Source organism: Magnolia sinica, chromosome 5, assembly GCF_029962835.1.
Source record: "Magnolia sinica isolate HGM2019 chromosome 5, MsV1, whole genome shotgun sequence".
Lineage (NCBI taxonomy): Eukaryota > Viridiplantae > Streptophyta > Magnoliopsida > Magnoliales > Magnoliaceae > Magnolia > Magnolia sinica.
Genome location: NC_080577.1, coordinates 65,965,745 through 65,983,789, shown reverse-complemented (window position 1 = coordinate 65,983,789; position 18,045 = coordinate 65,965,745).

The window sequence follows — 18,045 nt, the reverse complement described above, 5'->3', positions numbered from 1 at the left end:
GATTCGTGCACTATTTATACGTGAGCAGATCGTGTCTTCGACTGGTCTAGGGAGCTCTTCGACTAGTCGAAGCAATAACAGATATTTGAAAAATCTGGCGGGATATGCTTTGACCGTTCTACGACTGGTCGAAGGTCTCCTTCGACTGGTCGTAGGTCACCTACGACTGCCGTAGGTCTCCTTCGACTGGTCAAAGAACCTGAAACATATCGCTGGATTTTGAGTCGAAGTTTTTTGACTGGTCGAAGATTCAGTCGACACTGTTCCTACGACTGGTCGAACAGATTCCTAGACTAGTCGAAGCCTAACAGATTTTATCCGAAATTTGTAACAAACTCACGACTGATCGAGGAATTTCTTAGACTGGTCGAAGCAACTCTAGGACTAGTCGAAGAAGGCCTAGTACTAGTCGAAGAACAGACCAAACTCATGTAAAATAAACATTCGATTTATGTATCCAAAATGACCTACTTCTAAGGTCAACCTATGGTCAGTCAAACCTCAACCATGAAGTATGGACATTGAAACATTAGGAACAAGTGACATTGAAGTATGAGCCTTGAAGTCTTGATGTAGTTGAAACCTTGATGTAGCTTAATCTTAAAAGTGTACAAATTACCTTGAACTCTTCTTGAAGTCTTGCAGCTTGAGTCTTGTCTTATGAGCTTTGCTTGTTTATGAATGTTGATCCTTGAGAGAGCTTCACTTATGCAAGTTATATATAACAGTGATTTTGGCACCACAAATTTGACAACAGACAGGGATATAAACTATAGCACTTACAATCTCCCCCTTTGTCAAATTAGTGATAAAACACATAACCAAGATAAATAAAAAGTAAAACAACTGGTTGATACCTGCAAATCAATATTCAATATTCAACATTCAACCAATTTCATTCAACAAGCTCAAACATACTCCCCCACTCCCCCTGAGTAACATAATCAATGCTACTCCTCTCACAATCACATCATTAAGAACAAACCATTCTCCCCCTTTTTGTCACAATATGACAAAGGAGAACTAAATAAAGGGATATATGAGAGTAAACATGAGGAGTTATGAGAGTATAGCAAAATAGTGATAGAAATACTCAGCATAGCATCACATAGAATAAATATCCAGCATAAAACATAGATAGTATCCAACTCAAAATCAGTCAACCAAGTGCTAAGTTATAAAGTTATTACAGACCAGAAGTCTCATAAAAACTACTCAGAACCAGAACTTGATGGCGGAGTAGGAATAGAGGGATCAAGTTGGTGCATGCCTTTGTTCAAGCGCCTAAGATATTTGCAAATGTACTTGAATTGCAAATCATGAGCAACAGACATGTTTTCCATCTTTACATTTATATTCTCAACTTTCTCCTCTAATGCACTCAGACGAGCATCAACATCAGATGGTACAAAATCTAGATCATTTGCTGAGTCAGAATCCAGTTCCTCAAAAATGTCATCCACATTAATGTCATCACCAGCTTCTTCATGACCACCACCACCACCACCACCTTGTTCAGGAAGTAGATCCAGCTTCATCTTATTGATATTAGTATTGTTGAAAATCAGATGATGGATTGGTGCCTCATCAACTGGCATATCGGCTAACATATGTGTAGCCAATTCAGTCATTAAATAGGCAAAAGGAATGTCACTATGACCAGGATGAAGTCTAAACTGAAGAATGAAAAAACAGATTAAGGATGGCAAACAAATCTGAGTATCATTGGAAATAGCATGGATAACACGAACCATAAACGAAGCCAAGTCAGATTTATTACCCGAACGAGGATACAGATTGGACACAAAGATTTTGTGGAGAATTCTATACTTGGGTAACAAATACCTTGCGGGAAGCGCATTCCCTTTTTGAGTCCATTGAACATCCATGTTGCACAAGTCTCTAGTGAGCATGCGTTTTTCAGACATTGAGGGTTTATCAGTTAAGTTATGGATAGGAATACCCTCATCATTCACAGGAATGTCCATAAGGGCTGAAATTAAAAGACGATAAATGTCAAAAGGCCCTTCTCTAGTAGATATTTTAAAAGTTAAATCATCCTGTAAAAAAGCACTAATACATGTAAACATGGATTGGGCAATGGACCGGTATGCAGGCCCACCCCAATGTAATAAGTTAACCCAACCTACAGCTTCAAGCATAGGAAGGATGTCAAAAGGTTCAATATGATTAACATCAACAGGATGTTCAACAATAACATTACGTAATCTAATGTCCCTAACATATGATGGATCATCATTGGGAACAAGAAGATGACGCTCAGAGATAGTGGTCGATCTGGAGGAAGAAGAAGGACCACGGGAAGTAGTTTTCCTACCTCTAGAAGCCATTTGCAACAAGGATTTCAAGGATTTAAGAAGTTGCAAAGGATTGAGAAGTGGGTTTGCTCAAAACAAATTTTTCAAAATCCAAACCCCAAATCTCAATGAAATTCAAAATAGAAAGCTTAAAGCTTGAAAAGAAAGCAATCTAGACACAAATCTGCAATAAAAACGAGATTTGGAACACTAACCTTGAAGAACAAGAAAGATGGGTTCGACAAGTTGAAGCTCGGCTCCAAGGAGAAGAAAGATGAAATGAGGAAGAAAGCAAAAATCTCCAATTTTAAGTGAAACCCGAGTTCTACGACTGGTCGTGGGTATCTACGACCGGTCGTAGGACGACTGGTCGTGTATACTCACGACTGGTCGAAGAAGCCCAAAAATTCATATTTCTTACAAATTATACAAAATTTAGAATTTAATTTAGCAAATATATACACTATAATACAAGTAGGCATAAATAATCAATTTAAAATGCACATGCGAAGATCAAATTTCATCTTTTTGAACTTGCTTTTATCGAGAGATTTTGTGAAAATGTCAGCTCGTTGATCTTCAGTAGGAATATATTCTAGAGATATAACTTTTTCTTCTACTAATTCCCTTATATAATGAAATCTAATGTCAATGTGCTTAGTACGAGAATGCTGAATAGGATTTTTTGAAATATTTATCGCACTGGAATTATCACAATGTAATAACATAGAATCCTGTTTAATTCCATAATCACTTAGCATTCATTGCATCTAAACAAGCTGTGTACATGCATTACCAGCTGCGATATACTCAGCTTCAGCTGTTGAAAGTGATATAGAATTTTGTTTCTTACTAAACCAGGAAACTAGACAATTTCCAATGTAAAAACAACCACCACTGGTTGATTTTCTATCATCTAGATTACCAGCCCAGTCAGCATCCGAGTACCCAGCTAATTGGACACTAGTCTCATGAGGATACCAGAGACCAAGATTTACAGTACTTGCGACATATCTAATAATTCGTTTGACAGCAATCAAGTGAGATTCTTTTGGATCAGATTGATATCTTGCGCAAATACCAACACTTAGAGAAATATCAGGTCTACTAGCAGTTAAATATAACAAACTACCAATCATACTCCGATAAAGTTTTGAGTCAACATTTTTACCATTAGAGTCTTTTGATAGTTTCAGGGTAGTACTCATAGGAGTATCGAAATTCTTGCCATTCTCAAATCCAAATCTCTTGATTAGATTCAAAGCATACTTAGATTGAGAAATGAATATTCCTTCAGGTTGTTGCTTTACTTGTAATCCAAGGAAATAAGTCAATTCCCCAACCATGCTCATTTCGAACTGTGATTTCATCAAATCTGCAAACTCAGTAGTCAGGTCAGTACAAGTTGATCCATAATCAACATAAATCTGTGCCATTAAGATATGATCATCATGTTTTTTAACAAACAGAGTTTTATCAACAGATCCCATTTGAAAATTATGACTTAAAAGAAATTTCGTTAGTTTCTCATACCATGCCCTAGGTGCTTGTTTTAATCCATAAAGTGCCTTTTTAAGCCGATATACATGATCAGTATTTTTGGAATCTTCAAAACCCATTGGCTATTCAACATAGACTTCTTCATGTAAATCGCCATTTAGAAAAGCACTTTTCACATCCATCTGATAGATCTTTATCTTTTTAAAACATGCAATGGATATAAATAGTCTGATAGATTCAAGACGTGCTACTGGTGCAAAAGTTTCATCAAAATCAATCCCTTCAATTTGAGTATAACCTTGTACCACTAGTCTAGCCTTGTTTCTAATTATATTTCCACACTCGTCAGACTTATTTTTGAAAATCCATTTTGTTCCAATGATGTATTTATCTTTAGGTCTGGGTATGAGATACCAAACATCATTTTTTACGAATTGGTTGAGTTCTTCTTGCATCACAACAATCCAGTTCTCATCAGTAAGAGCTTCTTTTACGTTAGATGGTTCAATTTGGGATGTAAAACATACATAATTATATATATCCTCAAGTTGTCTACGGGTGCGAACACCGGTGAGAGGGTTTCCAAGAATTTATGTGGTTGGATGATCTTTAACAGTCCTCAACTCAGAATCAGTTTGATTCGATGAAGTATCAGGTTTATCAATGATTAGTACTTCATCATTATCTGAATTAGAAATTGGCATGTTTAAGTGATCATCAATGACAACATTAATGGATTCTTGAATCACACCAGTCCTTTTGTTCAGGACCTTATAAGCTCGACTGTTTAAGGAATATCCTAGAAAAATCCCTTCATCACTCTTCGTATCGAATTTTCCCAAATTTTCACGATCACGTAAAATATAGCACTTGCTGCCAAAAACTCGAAAGTATTTAACAGTAGGCTTTTTATTGAACCACAATTCGTAAGCCGTTTTATTATTATCTTTGCTAGTGTAGACTCGGTTAATAATATAGCAAGCTGTGTTGACTGCTTCAGCCCAAAGATTTTTAGAGAGCTTCAAGCTATTCAACATGACATTAGCTATTTCTTGAAGCACCCTATTCTTTCTTTCTACAATTCCATTTTGTTGTGGAGTTTTGGGAGCAGAGAATTCATGTAATATTCCTTGGTCGGTACAGAACTTCTCAAAATTGCTATTCTCAAATTCAGATCCATAATCACTACGAATTTTACTGATTTGAGAAGATTTTTCAGTTTGAATCCTTTTGAGAACTTTTCTTACTTCTTCAAGGGTTTCAAATTTATCCCTTAAGAAGACTACCCAAGTGAATCTGGTAAAGTCATCAACTATTACCAGGATACACTTTTTCCCACCACGACTTTCTGTTCTGGTAGGTCCTATCAGATCCATGTGGAGAAGTTCGAGTGGTCTTGATGTGGTATTTGAATTCACCTTTTTGTGTAAGTTCTTTGTTTGTTTGCCTATCTGGCACTCACCACATTTTATCTAATTTCTGAAGTTTGGGTAAACCTCTTATAAGTTCTCGTTTGCTCAATCTATATAAATTTCGATAATGTACATGTCCAAGACGTTTGTGCCATAAATCAGTCTCGTCTGTATGGACCATGTAACATGTTTGATTAGATGAGCTGGATTCGCTAATAATATAGCAATTTTCAGACGTTCTACGTCCAGTTAATATTACAGAACCCTTATTGTTTAGTATCTCACAGCTTTGATTAGAAAACCGAACACTATGGTTATTATCACATATTTGAGATATACTAAGCAAGTTATGTTTTAAGCCTTCAACATATAAAACATTTTTAAACATAGGAAGATCAAAAAGTTGAACCGTACCTTGGCCTATAATCTTGCAGTTGCTACCATCACCAAAAGTGACTGAACCATCAGTCATATCTTTTAGATCCGTGAATAAAGCTTTGTCACCTGTCATATGTCTGGAGCATCCACTGTCTAGGTACCACTTTGAATGACTTGTTGCTTTGAAAGCAGTGTGAGCAACCAAGAAGGTAACTTTAGGAACCCATTTCATAACTGTTTTGGGTTTAGGAACATAGTTGGTCTTCTTTTGTGTATATTTGTAGGAATGACCTATTGAGTAAATCAACTATCTTTTCAGCTAGTGGATTTTGTTTCTGATTAAAGTTGACATGGCTGCTTCTAGGTTTTTGAAAAGTTTTTGAATTTCTAGAAAAATCTTGATAAGTACTTTTCCCTTTTGAGTTTGAGGACTCTCCTTTAACAAACATAGGAGGAGTATACTTTTGTTTAGGAGGTAGATTTTTATCATAGCCCAACCCGGATCGATCGCCGCTTTTTCTTGATCCGGATAAAAGTTTCTCTAACTTTGGATCACCTTGGGCATATTTCCATGTGTCCTTTAGACTCAGAAGAGAAGATACTTCAGTTTTAAGTTTCTCAATTTCAGATTTTAAATCAATAATTAGGGAGTTTTTGAATTCCAAATCGCATTTTGATTTTTCAAAACAATCTGAAATTTGTGATTTTTCTAAGACAAGTGATTCAAAATAATTTTTAAGTTAAGAAAACTTTTCTTTTTGAAGTTTAAGTTTGACAGCAATTTTACAACTTTCCTTATATATGGCATTGTAAGCATCTTGAAGATCATTTTCATTTTCACATTCACTATTCAGATGTTCTTCACTTGTCGAGTCATTATCTGAAAATGTGAATTTGGCTAGAGTCATAAGAGCATTAACCTCATTACCCTACTCAGTTTCAGAATCTTCTGATTCAGAAGAACCTTCAGAATCAGATGATTCATCCCATATAGCCAACATACCCTTCTTCTTGGGTTTGTCCCTTTTAGGACATCTATTTGCTAAGTGCCCATATTCTTGACAGTTGTAACATTGACTATCTTTCAAAGATTTTCGAGATTTGGGTCTAAACTTTTTTTTATCGTTTGATTTTTGAAAATCAACCCTTTTCTTGCTTTTGAAAATCTTGTAAAATTTTTTAGCTAAGAGAGCCATATCATCTTCTGAATCAGAATTTTCTTCTGAATTACATTTAGAAGATTTTAGTGCGATAGATTTACCTTTAGGAGCTTTAAAGTTTAACTCGTAGGTTTATAGAGAACCAACTAGTTCTTCTACCCTCATATTATTCGTATCACGAAGTTCCTGGATCGCGGTTACTTTAGAATTGAACCGTTCAGGAAGTGAGCGTAATATTTTTGCACACACTTTACTTTCTGGGATTTTATCGCTAAGACCCCACATTGAGTTTACAATGTCATTCAATCTAGTGTAAAAGTCCATAAACATTTCATTTTCCTCCATATGAATTTCTTCAAATCTGGTTGTGAGGAGTTGGACTTTAGATTTTTTGACAATTGTAGTACCCTCGTGTGTCATTTCTAATATATCCCAAGCTTGCATTGCAGTATCACAGGAAATGATTCTTTTGAACTCATCCGGTGATAGTGTGCAAGTAATTGCATTTAGTGCTTTAGCATTTGCACTACTCTCACTTTTCTGAAGAGTGGTCCATTGGTAATATGGTGTGACTTTCATAGATTTTGAACCATCAACCCCAGTAACTTCCATGATAGGAGGATTCCATTCAGTCACTATGGCTTGCCACACATTTTCATCCATTGATTTGAGGAAGATCCTCATTCTGGCTTTCCAATAGGCATAGTTGGAGCCATTAAAGGGTGGAGGCCTTGTGACTGCAAGGCTATCAAAATTTGACATCTTAAATAGCTTAAATCGTTAGCTCAGGAATTAAATCCAAGAATTAAAAAAGAGCTTTTAGGCTCTGATACCACTTGAAAAGGCCAAGCTATATGTCCTAGAGGGGGGGTGAATAGGACAATGCCAAATAAAACTTATAACAGCGGAATTAAAAAGAATATGATAGCCAAAATAAATCACAATGCAAGAAAGTAAAATAACCTCAAAATTCAGATCTTGAGAGGTTGATACAAATGTTATTCTAAGGACAACCTTACACCAAAAACCAGAGTTTATGGTAGGACAACCTTATTTCTAGAAAGATCTTTGTATCAAATCTCAAACAGAAGAGGAATACAGAAATAAATACAAACTGAATTAAAATAAATTGTAATCACAAATGTATTGTTCTAGGGATAGCCATACACCATAAAAATGGCAGGGCAACCTTGCTGGAACAACTTTTAAAAGAAATAGAATATCAAGCTGATAAAGGAATAACAGAAAATAAATTCTAAACTATTACAACATTCTCACAATGCTTGAATTAAATGATTACAACATTCACCACCATACATACATCCCACAAAAGAATAATTAAAGATCAGAAGTATAAATCATTCAACCACAACACAAGGGATTATAGTGGTTCGCCTGTGTGTTCACCAACTGTTAAACAACAGCCACACTAAATGCTAATCCACTCCTAATATCCTAAAACAGTGTATATTAGCGTTCACTAAAAAAATAGGTTTTCCTAGTTTCACCTAAAAACTTTACTATTGTGTCTTTGTCTGTGGGCTTACACAATTAAAAAGCCCCACTTCTGAGTTTTCCTGGCTCTCCTCAGATAACCAATACAACAAGATTTTTCTGGCAAATCTTGAAAGAAACCAAAACAGAAAGGAATTTACAATTAAATGTAAAATACCTGATTATCTCCTTTGTTGTAGCAGCCCGGTAGAACCAAATCAGAGTAGATGATTGAATGTCCAAGTTCAATGTCCAGTACTCAATTACAATGGTTCTAATTCTAATAGATTTTAAATTAAACCAAATAAGGCTTGCCTTAATTGATTTTGATTCCAAAGAAAGGGAATAACAATTCCTCTTATCAAATTAGATTGGAATAGCAGAAACAAAATCAATTAAATAAAGCTAAGGAAAGAGAATATTAAATAAGCACACTTAGCTTAGATGGAGCACAGAATTATCTCTCCGAAGTTCGATGAAGATTGGCTTGAATGGATTAATTAATTCGATGATTTCTTCTGAGATTCGTGCACTATTTATAGGTGAGCAGATCGCGTCTTCGACTGGTCTAGGGAGCTCTTCGACTAGTCGAAGCAATAACAGATATTTGAAAAATCCGGCGGGATATGCTTTGACTGTTCTACGACTGGTCGAAAGTTTCCTTCGACTGGTCGTAGGTCTCCTTCGACTAGTCGAAGAACCTGAAACATATCGCTGGATTTTGAGTCGAAGTTTTTCGACTGGTCGAAGATGCAGTCGACACTGTTCCTACAACTGGTCGAACAGATTCCTAGACTAGTCGAAGCCTAACAGATTTTATCCGAAATTTGTAACAAACTCACGACTGATCGAGGAATTTCTTAGACTGGTCGAAGCAACTCTAGGACTAGTCGAAGAAGGCCTAGTACTAGTCGAAGAACAGACCAAACTCATGTAAAATAAATTTCGATTTATGTATCCAAAATGACCTACTCTAAGGTCAACCTATGGTCAGTCAAACCTCAACCATGAAGTATGGACATTGAAACATTAGGAACAAGTGACCTTGAAGTATGAGCCTTGAAGTCTTGATGTAGTTGAAATCTTGATGTAGCTCAATCTTGAAAGTGTACAAATTGCCTTGAACTCTTCTTGAAGTCTTGCAGCTTGAGTCTTGTCTTGTGAGCTTTGCTTGTTTATGAATGTTGATCCTTGAGAGAGCTTCACTTATGCACGTTATATATAACAGTGATTTTGGCACCACATATTTGACAATAGACAAGGATATAAACTATAGCACTTATAGAATTCCTCCTCCCTATCTAAGAAGTCTTGCACCAGAGTGTAGACGTTGTCTGTACTTGCATTTAAATCAACGTCTGGTTGGTGTTTTAAAACACCATCCCAGATTAGGAGTGAGTGAGCAACTCGGTGGTTTTATAAGGCAAAAGTTACACATGTTATCAAGTCAATCAAAGCAGTAATGATAAGGCAATCATAATAATCACTTCCTAACTATTCTGTTTAATGTAGGAATGGAGTGTAAGTAATGATGCATGCCCTCACTCATCAACACTCCCTCAACACACGACTCCGACCACCTATTTCACGTATGATAACACTTCCTCAAATGTGCAACTCCAACGCCATTTTGCCACATCCTAACTAATGTAGTGTGATGCATGGTCATGTTAGCCAAGTGATTAATTATGCTTTCATACAGCAAGTTTGGAAAGCTAGGGTACCTCTCTTTTTAATATTGACCCAAATCGAACATTAGGCATCGGACAACCATAGTGGTCCTATTCATGTGTTCTGGATCCATATAGGTTCGTCACTCCTAGATAAACTCATATGATAGGCGAGTTGCAAGAAGTGGTGCTCGCGGTCACTACGGAGAGACTTGTTACCCCAGCGTAGGCCGACAGCATGAACACGGTGTCCTATACCACCATGCTCGGCTCACGAGTCTTGAGGATCGTGGTACCATGGTTAAAGGTGGATCTTTACATTGGTGAGGCGTATCTTAGATTCAAACAGTCGCATCCATACATGGTAAACACACAATAGGTTAACTGGTTCATTAGGTAAACTCAATTGGTACGGGCGCACAACGAACTAATCGACATGGAGTGCATAAGCGCCCCTTGTGGCCTAGCCACTGTCAGTAGTCTCATACGACTCGTGTTCATCGAGTTTACCCAGGGTGGCAAGACTAATTCGGCCACCCAAACATGGACATTTACAGGTTTCCTGGACTACGTTTATAACCCCAATCCTATCCAAATACTGCTAACAACCACGTGTAATGTCTATCCTAGCATTCGACAAACAATCCAAGTGTACTTCTCATTTGGGCATTTCATCAAGCACATAGACCATGTTAAATATAACTTGCATTTTATCAATTGATTTCATAAAGGAAAACATACATATGCATAAGACAATTAAGAATCCTACCTTAATACTCGTAGTAAATACAAATCGTCTATAATTTCTCATTTAGACAATTTATCAAACACATAGACTACATTAGTTACAACATATATTTTATCAATTCTTTAGACAGAGAAATCTATATGCATATGGCAATAATGGATCCTAGATTAGTAATCATGGCGAACACTAGTCATTTTCTATTTCTCATTTAAACATTTCAACAAACACATAGGTTGCATCATTTGCTTATCACAGTTCATAGGTGTATCTCATACAAAAATCAACATATTTAAGACAATACGGTAGCAATCAACGCAAGCATAAATCATTAGCTGTGATGAATGCATTGATAAACCATAACCTAAGCATTTATAGTCTGCACTTTTCGTTGGTATGCTCGAATAGAACTCGGTCCAAATTATACGTTTCCAAAAATGAAACGCCGGGCACTTAAATGATGAAACTGGTTAGCTATGTTGACGAAAAACTATCTGGGAGCTCTACCTCGACATTACGGTTGGTATTTCTTACCCAAAATTGTAGCTGAAAGAGGTTTGGGTAGTGAAAGGAGGCAGTGATTAGGCACGTGGATGCGTGGGAGAAGATTTCCCACATTTGCAACAATCTCCCTAAGTTTCCCTTCCTCTTTTCTCTCTTTTATTTTCTCTCTTTCCCTAGGGTTTGTAAAATTCGTATATGAGAGAGAGAGAGGGTGAAATGAGAGCTATTTATAGCCCAAGATGTGATGTAAATGGCCCCAGGGCCACCTTACGCATTGTTTATACCCTGAGGGTGGCTGTTTTTGACGAACAGGGCTCTTAGGGAGGCCTACTGCTCATCTACGTCATGGGGTACACTATCTGATAATGGATCCATGTTAGGACACGATTTCAGCATGATCGGATAAGCTGATCGACCGTGGAGAGCCCGTGTCAGATCAACAGTCATACGTGTCCAATCGGGGCTACGGTTATACGGATATGTGCAGGGAAATTTTCTTTCTCCATGTGTGAAGTTTGGTCATAAACTAACGGTCAGAAATCCTCAACTTTGCATCAGAGCAAATGGTCCATTTCACTTAAGTTTCAGTTCATTTTCATAAGGTATTTGCATTTCCTATGCACTTAACTCACGGCTCAAGTTGGATGTTTTTGGACACTATCTGGGCTTGCTTCCCGTGATGGTTGTCAAGCCCAGTAGGATGGATATTATCCTATAATTCCTAGGTCATCGGACCCTTGACGTACGGTCTCGGTCCATTTTAGAGTTCCAATGTACTCCCAAGAGCGACTGGCCCTTCGATTTTATTTCTAGGTCTTAAGATGACATTGAGCCAGTGGTATTCCTGGTTCTAGACCTTCCCATTGGTGAAAATGGTGGCCCAAGCTTAATCCACTGATTATTTAGTACAACTAAATCCCATCTAAATTATACAATCGGATGCAGTCCTAGGGTTATTCAGCCTAATGTTGTACCCGGGTCTTTGTACGGATTTTTTAGGACGTTACAATTTACCACCCTTAAAGAAAATTTCATCCTCGAAATTTGTACCTTTGGTACTCCTCGTGGATTTGTGGGTAGTTCTTACGGACTTCAGCTTCCATTTCCCAAGTAGCCTCCTCAATGTGGTGCATCCATAACACTTTTATGAGTGGGATGACCTTGCTACGCAACACTTGTTCTTTCCTATCTAGAACACGCGTGGGCCGCAATACATAGGTGACATCTTCTCTTAGTTGTACTTACTCCCACTTGACAATATGAGTAGGGTCGGGAACATATTTCTTCAGCATATGAAACACGTGAAACACGTTGTGTACGCCTGTAAGTGGTGTGAGCAAGGCAAGACGGTATGCCACCACACCTACTTGGTCTAAATTCTGGAAAGGGCCAATGAACCTCGGCGTGAGTTTCCCTTTCCTGCCAAAACGAAGTACTCCCTTCGTTGGGGGAACTTTAAGGAATGCATGATCCTCAACTTCAAATTCCAACTGCCTACGTCTCGTATCTGCGTAGCTCTTCTACCTACTCTGGGCTATAAAGAGTCGACACCTGATAATATTGATCTTTTCTAAGGCCACCTGAACCAGATCTGGGCCAACAAAGCTCGTCTTGCCCACTTTCACCCAACAATGTGGAGCCCGACATGGGCATCCATATAAGGCTTCATAGGGAGTCATGCTAATATTTGCTTGAAAGCTGTTGTTATAGGAAAATTCGGCATAAGGGAGGCAGTCATCCCAACTATCCTTGAAGTCAAGTACGCATGCTTGTAACATGTCTTTAAGTATCTAATTTACCCACTCCATCTGCCCATCGGTCTGTGGGTGGAACGCGGTACTAAATTTCAACTTCACCCCCATCGCCTCTTGGATTTGAGTCCAGAACATATACATGAATCATGTGTCTCATTTCAACACAATCTCTAGAGGAAATCCTTGCAGCCATATTATCTCCTTAATGCACAGCTTGGCCAGGTCGTTTAGCGAATTAGAAACCCGAAACGGGAGGAAATGGGCCGACTTCGTCAACCGGTCCGCAATCACCCAAATGGAGTCATACACCTTTCTCATCTTTGGTAACCCGAAAATGAGATCCATTGATATGAAATCCCACTTCCACTCGGGTATGAGCATGGGTTGGAGTAAACTTGGGGGTCGATAGTTCTCGGCCTTGACTTGTTGACCGTGAGGCATCAAGATACAAAATCTGCTATTTGGGCCTTCATGTTGTCCCACTAGTACGAACGCTTCACGTCCGGATACATTTTCGTACTACTTGGATGCATCGCCAACTTTAAACTGTGAGCAGCCTCTAGAACTTCTCTCCTCAAGTCGTGAAGGTTCAGGATGCATAGGCGACCATGATACCGCAAACCTCCATCTATACCAAACCTCCATTCGGATTCTTCACCTTCGCTTGCACGCTCTCTCATCTTCAACAATAACTTATCTTCTTTCTGAGCCATAATGATTCGGTCATTAATAAGTGGTTGTACGTGGAAGTGCGAGACGCTCTCGAATGACTCCTCCACTGTTAACCTCTGTTCGAAATATCGCACGAACTCCACCATATCCCGCTCTCTCAACATTAGTGAGGCTATAAATTCCATGGTTTTCTTGCGGCTCAACGCATCAGCCACAAGGTGGTCTTGCCAGGATGGTAGGAGACTTCAAACTTAAAGTCTTTTAAAGTCTCAATCCAACGGTGCTGCCTCATATTCAGGTCCCGCCATGTAAATATGTAGTTGAGGCTCTTATGGTCGTAAAAGAGCTCGAACTCCTCGCCGTAGAGGTAATGTCTCTAAAGCTTTAACGCGAAAATGACCACCGTCAACTCCAGGTCATGAGTGGGATAATTTTCTTCGTGTTTCCTCAGCTATCGAGAGGCATAGGCGATCACCCTATCCTTTTGCATAAGCACACACCCCAAACCCACTCGAGAGGCGTCGGTGTAAATAGTATATTTGACCCCTGCTCTTACAGCACTAGTATGGGTGCATACATCAGCTTGTCCTTTAATTCTTGAAAGGTTGCCTCTACTTCTCATTCTAAGCAAATTTAAGATCTTTTCGAGTAAGTTGGGATAATGGTCAAGTTATCTTAGAGAAATCTTTAATGAATCGACGATAATAGCCGGTAAGTCCGAGGAAACTCCTCACTTCTGTAACTGAGCCTGACTGCTCCCAGTCCTATACCGCGGTCACCTTGGCGAGTCCACAACGATTCCTTCCTTGGAAATTACGTGTCCCAAAAACTTAACTTCTTCCTTCCAAAAGTCACATTTTCGGTATTATGCAAATAACTGATTCTACTTAAGAGTATCAAGGACTGCTCGCAGGTGTTCTTTGTGATCTTTTCGACTCTTTGAGTGCATTAAATGTCGTCTATGAATACGATGACGAATCGGTAAAGATACAGCCGAAACACCAGGTTCATGAGATCCATGAATACGGTCGGTGCATTCATAAGTCCAAATGGCATCATGAGGAATTCGTAGTGCCCGAAACTAGTCCTGAAGGTTGTTTTCTGCACGTCCTCATTCCTAATGCACAAATGATGATACCTGGACTATAAGTCTATCTTAGTTAAATATTGAGCCCCCTTTAATTGGTCGAATAGGTCACTATCTTGGGTAGATGATAGTTGTTCTTTACTGTAACGTAGTTCAGCTTGCGGTAGTGTATACACAATCGTAGCGATCCATCCTTCTTTTTCACAAATTACCCAGGAGCTCCCCAAGGAGATACGCTCGGCTGTATAAAACTTGAGTCCAATAAATCATCAATTTGCTTACTTAATTCCTCCATTTCATATGGAGGCATGTGGTACATTGGTAAAGAGATAGGTGTCATGACTGGCACAAGGTCGATGGTAAAGTTGATCTCGCACTGAGAAGGTAGTATAGGGATCATTCTGAATACATCCATGAAGTCTTGGACCACTGGCGTGTTTCCAAGTGATGGACCATCATAATCCTCTAACAAGGAAGAAAACAACGAATGCGGTAGAGACAACTGACCCGAACTGGGAAGGTGAAGATCGTGTCCTTGGGCCCATGGGCTGTCACCCTCTGCCTTCATTTCGGTGAGCCAATCCATGCTGAGGATGACGTCATAATGATATATCTTAGTTACAATCAGGTCAATGTACACCACTCAACTCTTTAAGTCTATCAGGCAACTCTTAGAAAGCTTAGTGGCATCTGAGAAGGTTCCTGTTGCGGTGATGACTCTCGCCCCAATCATAGGGATAGTGTCCAACCTAATCGCTTGATTGCAGAGCATGCTACCATAGAAACAATGGATCTGGTGTCCACCAAAAAGAATACAGGTGTACCTTAGACGTGAGCAGTGACTTCAAATGTTAGCGATACTGTAACCGTTGATTCAGCTGCTTCGGCTGCGAGTGCATGTAGATGAGCTTATTACAGGCGGTTAGGTGGTGTTATCATAGGCTGTTGAGGGGGCCTGTTTCAGGGTTAGGAGGGTGATTGTATGGTTACACCGGTGCCATGGATCATAAAGGAGGGGCTGAAATTGCGTGTGGGGGCTGGCGATTGACCCTTTGAGGTGGTGTGTAGCCGTTATCCCTCATCTTGGTAAAGGAGAAGGGGTCAGTGTGTCCAGCTTTACCGTAGTAGGTGCACATGCGGTCGGAACGCCTTTGCTAGGCCAGCGGAGCCATCAGTCTAGGAGGTGAGTTCATACGTGGCCTCTTACCGAGAAGTGGCTGGGTCTGCAGTTCAGGCCTAGGCCTCGGGCCGTTTGGCAAGTGTGTTCAGGACACCCACTCACCATCCTGCTCAGCTCGCAAGGACATGTTCACTAATTCATCATAGGTGTAGATGCTAACGCAATACATCTTGGTGTGGATGTCAGCCTGCAACCCTTTTAAGAATCACCGCATTCTCATCAGCTCATTAGCCAAAATCAAGGGAGATTATCTAGATAGCTCCGTGAAGTAGTTCTCATATTTCACCAATGGCATTCCCCCCTGCCTAAGGCAGAGGAATTTGCCCTCTTTTTCATTATGGTAGATGAGGGGGAAGTATTTCTCTTAGAAACGTGTTTCGAACTCGTCCCACGTCCACACAAACCCTACAGGAATGGTTCGTAAGACATTGTCTCACCATAGGCTAGCCTCCTTTTCAAACATGTATGTAACAAGTTTGACTTGCCCCGCCTCGGAGCAATGTAATGGCCTTATCATCTTGGAAATTTGATCCAACTAGTACTCGGCCTCCTCAGGTCTATGGGTACCCACGAAAGTGGGAGGACGGAGGTGTTGAAAATGCTTGCAAAGCACGCATGCAGCCATTGCCCTGGTGGCCTGCATTTGTTGCATCGGCGGGCCACATTCATATTCTGTGCAATGGCCCCCGCTATAGTTGCTAGGATTTGTTGTTGCTGTTGCATTAGGACCATCATCTCCTCCAATGTATCTGCAGGAGGGGTTGCTTGAGGTATATGTGGCACCGACGAAAAAGAATGGTTCTGACCTAGAACCAGGGGCGCACTCGGTATTGGCCCATCCGTGGGGCCGGTGGTCGGTGGTGAATCTGGCATCATCTCACTACTTGGACCTAAACTAGAGCCCATTTGGCTATCATTCAGGAGAGAGGCCCTGTCGACCAACCCGCCAGGTCGTTCCGACTGGTTTTGGGAGGCATTCCCTAAACGTAACATAGGGTACAATTTTCTTAAAATTAGGGTAACATCATCAGCTTTTCCCAAACATTCCATACATTACTTAAAATAAAAGAAGCTTCATGCATTTCATTAAACAAAATTTGTCACAGTTACATATGGTATGACATTACATGTACTATGACAGAGAATACATGATGGCTAATTAATAAAAGACTTTAACATTTACAAACCCAACATCTGAACTAAGCCTATCCAAGGCTATTACAAAAAGAAGCAACCACATGCTAGCCTCTTAATCCTTTGATTCTGGTGAAGGTAGAGGTGCTCCCTTATTATGCATGCAGCACAGAAGGGCCTTCAGGTTGCAAGACATCTTCTTGAATTTCTTCTTTAGATATTCATGATTTTCTTCGATCTTAGCCAGGCAGGCATCGTGGGCAGCCCGATCTTGGCAGTCGTCCCGAGTGATGGGAGGCTCCTAGTCGGAGTCCTGAGCCTCCCTTTATTCTTCTTGTTCTTCTTCCTCACTTTCTTCCTCTTCTTCTGTCTCTTCCTCTATCTCATCCCCGAACTCCTCAAGTCAGGCCTGGCGTTGTTTGGGACCTTTTTTCATGTTGTTGTGGGTAGTCTCGTTGATGAAATGGATAGGGTCATGATTGTCCATTTGGAGTCTAAATCCAAAGTTACGGGCAATCTTGTAAATCAGTCGGCCGAATGGGAGGGACGAATCCCCCTGAACAGATTGCGCCGCCTTCACAATCTGGGTCAAGACAAGAGTGGGCAGGCATACCTTCTCTCCCTGTCTAACTCGGTATAGGAAATCCACCATAAACCTGCATTCTATGCAGTTGCTCCATCTGGGATACACTTTGTACGTGCATATGTGGTGGAGCAGGTGATCATCATCCGTCATGTGGGTCATTTTGAGGTTGTTCTGTCGCCTCCAATTAACGAGTTGGCCACAAAGGAAGCGTATGCATCAATCTCTCTCCTGTCCCACAGTGAGGTTAGTCTCACTGGCATGCACAACACCTCGCTCCACTCCCAAGATGCGGGCCATGATGTCCACATCAACCCTGGTTTCTGTTCTCCGCAAAGGGATAGTAAATTGGAGAGGATCAAGAGTTGGGTCCCTTATGTGCGCGTAGAAGGCCCGCATAAAGCCCTCACTAGCATGCAATCTTCCTTCAAATATGGGGCCCCACCCATTCTCC